At 46.1% G+C, this 11,521-nt stretch overlaps 1 non-coding gene across 1 annotated transcript; it reads left to right on the forward strand.

Annotated features, from left to right (window-relative positions):
* The first annotated feature begins 10,940 nt into the window (after positions 1-10,940).
* On the forward strand, positions 10,941-11,012 carry trnad-guc (transfer RNA aspartic acid (anticodon GUC)). The gene has a single exon. It is a non-coding gene; the product is annotated as a tRNA-Asp (tRNA).
* Positions 11,013-11,521: the final 509 nt, after the last annotated feature.

The raw sequence follows: 11,521 nt of genomic DNA on the forward strand, positions 1-11,521 counted from the left end.
AATCCACATTATAAGCACTGAGCTAAATGCCAAGTTTTAAATGGCTATTTATCTATTACAACCATTGTTTCAGTGAAAGTTGTATGCAGATGTTTATTACTTAGTAATAAGGCAATATTTGGCTCAACTATGGTTTGTCTGTTACTAATGAAATAAACTTTTCCTATATATAGAGACACAGGACTTTTCTCACTTCTGATCTAAACCATAATTTAGTCTGTTCTTATTTAACATGACACTATAATAAAAATACATCCGAAGTTAAAAATCCTGGAAGACTGCGTCAAATAGAGCAGCAGAGCACCGCCCCCAAACAGCCTCTGTGGGGCAGCAGTGAGCTCAGAGTGCATCCCCCCCCCAGGAGGCAGTGTTAGGAAGAGCAGGCTGCTGTGGGACTTGCTGGTGACCCCAGGGACTTGGTCTTGCCGTTGTCCTCTAAGGCCTGGGCGAAAAGGGCAGGGTTACGGCTGGAGTGCCGCTGGCGTCTCACAAAGGGAAAGACACTGGGGCATGATGGGAAGGAGAACATGTTAGCGTTCCGCTAACACTTGTGGCACTGCCTTTTCTAAGTCAGCCATGTTGGAAAATCCTTGACTACCGTGGAATTACAAACAGAAACTGGAGAGCATCACAGGGGACGCAAAAGCAATTAACATTACAGAACTCTGTGTAGTCTTAGTGACGAAGCTAAGCTGAAGCCAGCAGTTCACACTAAGCCCAAAAATCCCTGGAATTAATCGTTAACAACCCCAGAAACAGAACCTGTGTGTATCCCACACCAATATGAGTCTTATCCCCTTATATAAAATACATGGAATATATTACAGAAAGACCCCTTTTATAGAAGATAATAGTTTTACCTTTTTTTGGTCTCTTGTGGTTCTATGGCTCTAGCCAGCATGTTTTTGTAGAGATCGGACTTTAAATAGCGGGCGTAGGAGTCCTGAGGGTGAGAGGAGAGGCCGAGAGCCCGTTTTAATGAAGCTGTCATCCACTTTCATGGCTGTGCACAGTTAATGCTCCTACCTTCTTCATCAGGAAATAGATGTGCATCTGGGCGTCATCCAGGACAAAACGATGTGGGCTTTTCATGCCCTGCAGGGTCTTCTCCATGGTCTTGCTGTCCACGTTTACCCACTTGCTGGCTCCCGGGGCCAGGAACTGCCTGGGGGGAAGGAAGTGATGAGCCTGAGCTTTGCAGTCCCACTGGGAGTAAGCAAGTGCCACATCAGGGCCTGCTCTAAATTCAACTGGGATGCAAACTGTCCCACTGGGCCACAAGGTCGCACTCACTTGTAGACCTCTTCCACCTTCTGCGGGATCGTAGCGCTCTCGCCGTGCCGGATGTCCTCACAGGCCTCCCAGAAACAGAGGTTCTCCACTGTGAATGAAACAGCGCATGCATCAGCTACCTGCAGGAGGCGCTCATCACGATGCCAATATGGAGGAGAATTGCCTTTCATAGAGGGATCATGATTATTAATTTAGCAGATGCTAGATCCTATTTTTTTTTTTTTTTGAGAGGGCAGGGTCAGTCAGTCCCTGGAGTAACTGATCGACGGCCCAATAGTGAGGTCACTCAGCTGACTCTGGGATTTGAGCTGATGACCTCCTGCAATGAATCCCAATCTGCTGAGTCACACACTGCCCAAATAGGCCCGCAGTGATCAAATAATGAATATGATTCTTACTTGCTGACGATGCCTCCATGAAGCTGATCTACTTGGGCGGGGGGGTCTACATGCTGCTCACCACTGAACTCCTTCTCCAGGTACTCCCTGAACTTGCACCGTCCCAGAGGGTCCCTAAGGAGCTCCGTGAAGCCGAACCCCCATCGTTCCACCCGCAGCTTGGTGGGTGTCTCCACCCTGCACCAGGAGGCGTGGAAGTGAAGAGACGACAGTCACCTCTGGGGGTGTGGCCCTGAAGAGGCAGGATGGGGCGCGGTAACGCACACTCACATGTCGGCATTCAGCGTCCAGAGTGCCGTGTCATCTGTTATCCAGGGGTTGCTGGGGGGGCAGCCTTGCATCATGGGGTCATGGTTCAGGTACTGCTCGCTGAACTTAAGGAAGCTGAACACAGAAGACCAGCCATTCCCAGTTTTAGTCCTACTTTCTATAATCCTTGCAAGTCATCAAATATTCAGGTTCAATGCTGGCATATTCCAGCAAACTGGAGCTCGAAATGGTGACGAAATGATTATACGTCATTGAACCCTATAAGGAAATTCTCTTTTCATCTCCTCCATCTTGCTCTCCATAGGTGAGAGAAAGCTTGGTAGCAAAGGGCAGCTGCCCGTAGAGGCTCCCAGGAACCTGGGGGTTAAGGGCCTTGTTCAAGGACCCACAAGTGTGCTGAAGCCAGGCTTGAACCGGCGACCTTCTGATCAATATTAAGTAATTATTTGCAGTTAAATACAGTTCAATTCAGTTTAATAGTCAACCGGTTTCAATATTAGTTAGGCATCATTAATCCAGGATATGTGTGACTCTGAGATTTATGGTGAAAGATGGATGGGCAGATGGACGAAAGAACGAAATAACGAGGTTAGATTTTCACAAAGAGCAGTCCCCAGCATTTTTGTCAGAATTAACATGAAATAGATCCCCCCCCCACCAATCAGAGGCACAGTATACAGAATACCCAGAGATATCCCCCAGTTAGGGACTAATGTGGACTGGTGTCGAACCAGTGGTCCCCCAGCTATGCTGGGACTGAGGCTGAATCACAGGTGTTGGGGGGGGGTAGGTGGGGGAGGCTGTTATCCAACCTTTCCAGGCAGATGGAGGACTTGACCCTCGAGCGGCCCAGGGATTTCCTGATGTGTTCAATCTGGTGTCGGGAGCCATGAAAAATCACACGGGGAATATAAGAGTCAGAAAAAACACATCCAATCCCTGATAAGAGCCATGCTGTTGTACCTTTAAACAGAATTTGTCAATATCTGAGAGCCAACAAAAGAAAACGACAACACAGATGTAGATCCTTCCGAAGCAATTTTCTTATGACAGCATTCTTAAGAGCCCACTTAATCACCCTCTTTGGTTGTTCTTGGCAACCATCCCATCAGCTGAAATAGGTTCACTCTAAATTCTTTCAGGCTTACCTCTCTTTTGTAGTAGTCCGCGTTCTGTTCTGTAAAGAAGGAAGAAACAAAACCGTCTCTAAACATGATATAAGCCACATGTTTATGGGAGTTTTACTTGCGCAAAAATGTTCTGAGGGCACAAGGTTCATTGGTTCAGAGAGATAACCAATCAGACTGTAGAAGTGGTGGATACAGGCAACTAGAGGAGGGGGGGGGGTCAACCAATCAGATGTCTTGTTCCTGCCTCCTCTAGTTCCTTAGACCCACCTCCTCTACAATCTAATTGGTTATCTCTCTGAACCAATCATTTTTCCTTCTGCCCTCAGAACATTTTTGTGAGGGTAAAACTCCCACGAGCGAATCACATGCAAGGAATCAGACAGTAGGAATTCTGCTCACACTCAGCTCCTGGCTTTACTAAGCAGACATCCAGTCTAGAAACCATGAATAATATAGCACTATTACGAGTATGTATTGTGGGACTGCTGACGTACTTACGTTAGCATGGAAAACGAGAGCAGGAAGTGAGGAAGAAGTGAGACAGAAAGATGAGCACAACGAAGTGCTGTCACACTCACACACGAGCTTCCCTCGGATGCCCTCCCACCAAAAACACTGATTATCACTTCACTTCCTTGGGTAATTTGGGGGCCCAAGGCAACAGCCTATTCTGCCTATAGCTGCCATATATATATAGATATTAATATACATATTTTTTCTTCATGACTTTGATCTTATCTAGGCCCCGAGCGGCTCTCTTGTTTGCCCGGATCCGGTCCTGTGACTGACAGAGGCGATAAACAGCAGGTACTGGCATTACGGAAAAAATGTATATGCTTAATAAAAAGCTCAGACCAGCTGGACTCGGGAGTTGTGCCGGTTCCTTCGCTCAGGGCCTTGTTCTTGAACGCTGAATGTTCCCGGCTGCAGAAAATCAGAGGGTGAGAAATCCTTAGCTGAACTTCAGATGAAGAGTGAGCTCGTTTCTCTCAAGCAGACTGACGCCGGTCTAACGCTGCATTAATACCCCTTAGCACTACTGGTCACATTTCCCATGATGCCACTGGGTACAGCCCATGGCGACACTGCCCAGTAGGGGACAGTGTGACAGCTTTCCAAAAGGACCATTCGGTCCTGGAGGGCCAGTCGGTGACACAGTATCCATGATCAGGACTGGGGTACCCTGCTTTACAGAATAAACTAACCAAATGTCGATACTGAATGCAATCTGATTTAACATGGTTTCCTTAAATCCCAATTAAAGTGCTTCAGATCAGCTCAGGACTTAACAGCAGAGAGACTATTTGGCAAATTATTACGCTGCTATTTGCAATTACATCCATTATCTCTCCGCTAACATGCAGCATTAAGCCTGAGCCGCAGGAATAGAGGTCAGATAATGGATCCGGTATTCCGGAGGTGGGATCCTCTTCCAGCTCGTTTAAAAGGCCCAACAAGTGGGGGGGTGGTGGGGGGGGAGACGCAAACACAGCATGTCTGCATTTTAGCTTCAGGCCGTCTCCCAGTCCCTTCGCACTCCTCTCTCCCAGATCCAAGCATCACCAGTCTTAGCGATGCGTCTCGTGTTTCTCGGGCAAAGAGAAAGGAGGCAGGAAGCGGCCATTTTGTCATTTGCTGGTTTTAATCCCCCCCCCCCCCCCCAGCTTCCCCCGTCCACCTGGCCGTACCAGAGTGCAGAGCGTCCCTGCCTTTTAAACACGAGCAGCACCTGACTGGGGGGCCCTACGCTGCGTGGTTTTTGGCTCAACTGTGTTTCCGTCTAATTGGCGTCAAAACGGTGGGTTTCATCAATGAAGGTGGTGTGTGGCTGAGCGGGTTGGCAGTCGCCGCCTATGACTGGAAGGTTGCCGGTTTAAATCCCACAGTCAGCAGAGTGACATCACCACTGGACCCCTGAGAGAAGTCCCTAAACCCCCAACTGCTCTAGTCTCAATAAAAGGTACATCTGCAAAATAAGCTGAATTTAGGATGTGATCCGCAGCTGCGTGGCTGCCATTCCCACCTCCTGATGCCGCCCCGGATGGGGATAATGGCCCACATAAACGCTGATGCTTATTAGCCCTGAGAGATGCTGCGCACCCAGCAGAAAGGGGCCCTAGTGACGGCCGGGATTAAGCCAGATACACACCACACTCTGCTCCTGTCCCACACTTTCATTCTCCACTCTCCTGTGTTATTCATGAACTCCAAATTACACTCAGCGAGGGTGCAGTTGCTCATTCCCGCAGCCTGCTGTCCTGTCTGTCTTCTGAAAGCTCTCGTCCCACAGAACATAGGCTTCTTCCCAGCTAAGTAAATATTTCATGATCACACTGAAGCAGTAGTGGGTTATCAGGCCTGAAGTGATATATTCCTCCCCCACAAAGTATGCATGGAGACACTCTGTGTGTCTTACTTAACGAAGATAAAACTCCCCCCCCCCCCCCCCCCCCGTGAATTTTGCTGAGCTCAATGCTCTGGAGATGACGGAGATCGAAAATTATACCGGAAATGTTCCATATGTCCTTACAGATGTTTCCTTTGCCTTCCTTCATTGAACAAACCCGTTGTCGTGGGAGAGAACTGCACAACCCCCCAGCTCTCTGTGGGGGAATGGGACCCTGCCTATGCCTTCCTGCCAATCCTGCCAAGTTTCCCCTGTAAGTTGAAGGATCTCCTAACAGGCCTGCATGTAGATTAATGTCATACCCAGGACAAAGCAATTGCAGGTTAAGGCCCTTGCTGAAAGGCCCAACGGAGTAGAATCACTCTGGGCATTCACAGGATTTGAACCAACAACCTTCCACTTGCTTGCACAGATCCCTAGGCCCAGAGCCACCACTCTGCCCCACAACCTCAAAAAAATCCTAGAATCGCCCCCAGCCTGAGGCGATATTCGAGCTGCCAAGGTGCATTGAGTTCAGGTTTACCCAGTGTGTGCTTTACTCTAATCACAGCATACTGGGTTTTCGCCGGGGCAGATGTAGGGAGTCAGGGGTTTCGGGGGAGGTGCTTACTGGCGGTCTGTTGACGAGCCAGTAGGCCTGTTCCTGACATTCCAGCACGATGCGGTCCGCCTTGCGCCTCTGTTTGGCTGCCCTGGTAGGAGCAGAGCAGTCGATGGAGAGTCAGAAAGCATACTGGGTAATTAGCATATAGCGGTAATCACTGAACTGCAAGGTAGGGTTTTCATTTTTCTGTTTCCTTTTTCACTTAGAAATGGATTTCCGACTCTAGTGTTTAGGCTGAGGTCTGATTTAACAGATAGGAGGGAAATTATGACCACACACCATGTTACTTTTTAATTTAGGTAACATCATCATCCTCTTAATACGAGATTTATTCATCCATTCTCATCTGTCCCCTTGTGTGCATTTATGAAATTGATTTCATAGCTCGATGCGACAGTATTCCCGGGCTGGGGTGGGGTTTACCTGAGCTGCTCCTTCGCCTGCATCACCACGAAGTCCCAGGTGTGGTTGATCCGTTTGTGCAACATGTTGTAGCTGTCCTGCGGAGACGATGTTTAAATGCGACATTGCCAGGTCGCACGGCTGGCTGCGTTGCTGCATGGGTTCACGTTATGACTCACAGGCCGAACCCCTCCCAGGATATCAGCTGGCAGTGTCGGATTCACAAACCCTCTTACTGATGAGAACCTAAAATGCGTTGACCCTGACGCAACATGGCGGCAAGTTGGTGGATGTCTATGTGCGATCCTACTATGTGCATAATTGGTGGGAGGTTTTCTTACACAAAAATGTTCTGAGGGCAGAAGGAAAATGATTGGTTCGGATAGATAACCAATCAGATTGCAGAGGAGGCAGGACCAAGACATCTGATTGGTTGCTCCTGCCTCCTCTAGTTGCTCGGATCCACCTCATGTACAATCTAATTGGTTATCTCTCTGAACCAATCATTTTTCCTTCTACCCTCATAATATTTTGTGTAAGTAAAACTCCCATGAGCATTCAGCTATCACATGATCTCATCAAGCAATGCTTCAGACCAGCGAATAAGAATAGCATTGAAATGTACATAAATAAAAATTTTCTCTTACCTTTTCATAGTCTATCAGCTGCCCTTGCTTTCTGATATTCTTCTTAGTCAAATAAATCGCTTTAGAAGAGCAAAAGAAAGACATGGCAAGAAACTGTGTTTTTCTATTATTCTAGTAAAGGGAAGTAATGATGTAATAGGCGAGCACATGATTAATAATTGGTAATCACCGTAATCTAGCTCGGAGGCTGGCCACTGCTGAGAGCTCCAGAAGTACGGAGTCTAGCAAAAAGGAGATGCTGTCATTTGAAACTATTCAGAAGCAGCGTGACAAAGGTGCTTTGTGATTTAACATGTCAGGGACAAGGCGGGTGGAAGGCATTTTGCTACTTTAACTGGCATTGGTTCTCATACATCAGTGTTTCCCAATCCGGTCCTCGGCGACACACAGATGATCCACGTTTTTGCTCCCTCCCAGCTCCCTACCAGACAGTCTACGTTTTTGCACCCTCTCAGCTCTGGAGCCCGGACCAGATTGAGAAATACTGTCCTACACGGTAATTCCGCAGTCTCTCCAACGAATAGTTTCGATATGCGTGCCCCCCCACATGGCCACCACCCTCTCGCGCTGCCCTCCATCTGAAGAAACCGTGGTTTTAGGTTACCTGGAAGCGATACGGCGTCTCGTCGGGCCGCAGGACGAGCGTCCTGGGGTCCTTTAGGGGGTAAATGTAGCCGTGCTTCACGATCAGATTCCCCACATGAAGTGCCTCTGAAAACACACAAAGTGGTCACTCATTTCCACGTAAACTACTCAAAGCTCAAACAAATCCACTACTCGTAGCCCAGATTTAGGCATAGTAATTCTCTAAATTTTTGTCAGTGGAATACAGTAGAACACACGATAACTAGAAACTGAGTAGGCATATTATATTTTATTTTACGGTATAGCAAGTAACTGGAAAAAACGTTGACATGGTGCACAGAATAAGCCGCGGGGATGGTGCATTCCTCATCGGAACTATAATTAATTACGAGTAATTGGGACTTTCCACTTTCCGGCTGCCTCCGCGGCCATTGGCAGTCAGGCGCTCCCGGGGGTTTCAGACCGGCGCAGCAACAGCGCTGCTAGGGGGAAGCCTAGTGTTTACAGGGAGGGGTAACTGCTTACCGGGGCAACAGGTTTTTTGCCCATTCAAGTCTGTTAATGCATCTGCCATCTACTGCCTAAAAGTCCCCTCCTTTCCATTCCGACTTCTTTTCCAATCTGGGCTGTAAATCAGGGAAATCTGCTCCCTTGCTATTTAAAACCTCATCTGCATCGCCCGGGAATTCAGGACAACAGCGTCTTGCAGAAGTGCATAATGAGGGAGACGGATAGCGATATTTCTCCAGGCATGACTGACTGCCTCTGGCTATCAGCGAAGTTTTCATCGGGACTATCAAACCGTACAGCTCAGCATGCGTAGCGGCGCGACTCGGGACTGGCCTACAGATTATTTGTACTAATAGCCTCTCAGCAGAAAGATAAATAATTCAGCAGATAAATTGACGCCAGGGGAAGAAAATCCCAAAAGCTTCAGGCGAATGGGGTGTCTATGTTATGGACAAGCTCAATTCTGACATTTATTAATTCACAGGCTCAGCAATATCAATGGAACAGAACATGCTTCTGTCAGACACGTGAATTGCATATGCTTACACATAAATGCAGCTAGGCTAATCTGTTGTATGGATGACAAATTCTATTACTTCATTTGTATTTATTATTCAAAAGACTCGTTTATTTCTGTTATTTTATTACAAAAAAAAAAAAACCTGATGACGTCTTTCGCCAGCAGGGGCGCCATCGTCGTCACGAAGGGAAAAAAACAATCGATTAACCTCACATAAGAGCACCAGGTAACGCTTCCCTACATACTTCTCGGCCCTACCTTCTTCCATGATGGAGTACTTCTGAATTAGCCACTCCACGATATCATTTCCTGGGAAGGCATAGCGAGGAAGGCATCTAGTTAGAGTCGAGAAATGCATTAAGCCGTCATAAATCAAAAACGCTGAACTCGATAAATAAATTACATAAATAAATATGAGCGCAAGGAGATCGATGACAGTCTTAATGCACAGGATTCCCGAAGACCGCCGATGTATGGGCTTTCCTGTGAAGGGCTTAAATGACCATTAGGACCCGGCCCCCGGGACACTGCACGGCCGGGTGTAAGACAACCCGGGCGGCACGAAAAATTATTTTTAAAAAGTAAAATATGTATCGTGCACCTGTCATCGCATGTGGAATCACTGTGATTAACAGTCTTTGATTCTTCATCTTTATCCCCATGTCGGGATCTTGCATCGCCACAATGACTTGTTCAATCTGGGATAAGAAGAATAGTCAAAATCGTGAAATCAAGGTGACGACAGACATAGTGAAAACGTTCAACCTAGTAATATAATAATTGCTTAATGTGTGATTTGATATGTAATCGTTATATTCATCATTAAATCACCGGAGAGACACACTCATATATTTAGGCATATATATAAGTAAACTACAAGGTTTTTCCTCTGACTATCTTAACTGCACGTCAAAGACGTTATCGGATATTCCCGACTACAGACTTTCGGTTTGATCATTTATTCGCGTTATTAATTCGGCTCCTGATTACATTAAACTAAACATGCTCAGATTGTTACAACCTTTGCTTGTCGGTTATTTTTGGGATCTTTCTGGATGGGCTCAAGGCGGGGTCTGTAAGCACAAGCAAACTGCCAGCACTTTTGTTTTACATGAAAATAGTTTGATGTCGGCCTATTGCGTTATTGTCTGGCTATAATTTGGAGGCAATATTAAACAATAGGCCCATATATTGTAAATATACATGTTGTGTTGTTTTGTTGTTATCACAAACGTATAGCCTGATCATAAATTTCATGGATACCTGGATGTTGTATGTTCCATTATATTTATGAATGAATGATTTATGTGAAGTCTGGCTTAGATTCGAGAATTAATCATATAGATTAAAAAAAGTTTTCATTTAAAACTTATCTCATATAATAAAATCCTCGTCCGAACGAACATATGTCAGAATGAAAAAACATTTAAATTATTTTTGTGATGCATCAGTATCAATAGCTACAACGTCATAACAGATATAGATATAATGCGGTTCATACTTTTGAAGTTGATGCGTATCTCCCGAAAAAAATCAACTCCAGAAGAGTCCGCGTCTGTAAATGCCTGAACTTCGGAATCGATCCTACCTTTGTTAGGCGCGGCATCTGTGTCTTGCAGCTGTTCCCTTGGATAAAGATGTTAATTGTCATGCTTACAGCATCTCGATCTCCGGCGTTTGTGAAGTTGGGATTGATGCTGTCCTGTGTTTTTTTTTTCCTTCCACACTTAAGCTCTGCTTGTTACTGCCCCATAGCGGAGCGCAAGTGAAACGGACTACCGGAGATTTGCACTGTTTTTCTGTTAGTGTGTATAATCAAAATATGACTCAGTTTGGCCAGTTAGAAAAATATGATAATAGAAAAGTATTCTTTTCCTCTCACTTTTTTTTCTTGATTTAATTACCGACTTCACGTACTTACACTGTGTCCCGTTGCACGATGTAATATTGCGAAACTATGATTTTGTTGCAGTGTTTTGTAAAGGAATTTTCCGTTTAATCATCGTCTTAGTATAAAGCTATATGGTTGTTCTGGTATCAGTGGACGTACATTATGTATTTTTTCTTCTCTTGAGCACCATGGTCATGACATGAAGCTCAGTCATTGATTACTCGCAAATGTTAGTAGTCATCCGCTGTTTATCTTGAAGATGTAAAAGTAGTGCGCGTACATCTCCTCGTTAGTATAGTGGTGAGTATCCCCGCCTGTCACGCGGGAGACCGGGGTTCGATTCCCCGACGGGGAGAGTCTGCATCTTTTTGCCTCGGTCTCAAAAGGCACCAAGCTAGAACCGGCCCCGTGTTAGTGGAAACGGGGCTTGTGACTTGTACTCATGCATAATATTCTGCGGGTCGCTCAGCAGCGCAGCATATGAAACTAGACTCGGATTGTAAGTGTGTGGTTTTGATAATTGATGTATGGATGGATGGATCCTTAATAAGAGATATAAACAATAAGGTCCAGTCGCCAACTAATCATGTAAAATACGTCATAAACTCATGGTTGTTAAACCCAGAATAAAAATGAAGACGTATAACTAGGAAAGTCAACTTGCACATTTCAATTTTGGTTCGATATAATCACGTTGTCCTTAACCCTCCAGTGCAGGAGGGGACGGTAATGCGCATCGAATGTTTCCGAACCTGTGTGTGATACAACCGAGGAAGAGCCGATGACTTCGGGGGAGGAGGGGCAGGCGACTCGGAAGAAAAAGCAGCAGAACCCAATGCAGCCTGTAGCCCATTCAAAGGCCTA

Source organism: Brienomyrus brachyistius, unplaced genomic scaffold (genome assembly GCF_023856365.1).
Source record: "Brienomyrus brachyistius isolate T26 unplaced genomic scaffold, BBRACH_0.4 scaffold223, whole genome shotgun sequence".
NCBI classification, from domain to species: domain Eukaryota; kingdom Metazoa; phylum Chordata; class Actinopteri; order Osteoglossiformes; family Mormyridae; genus Brienomyrus; species Brienomyrus brachyistius.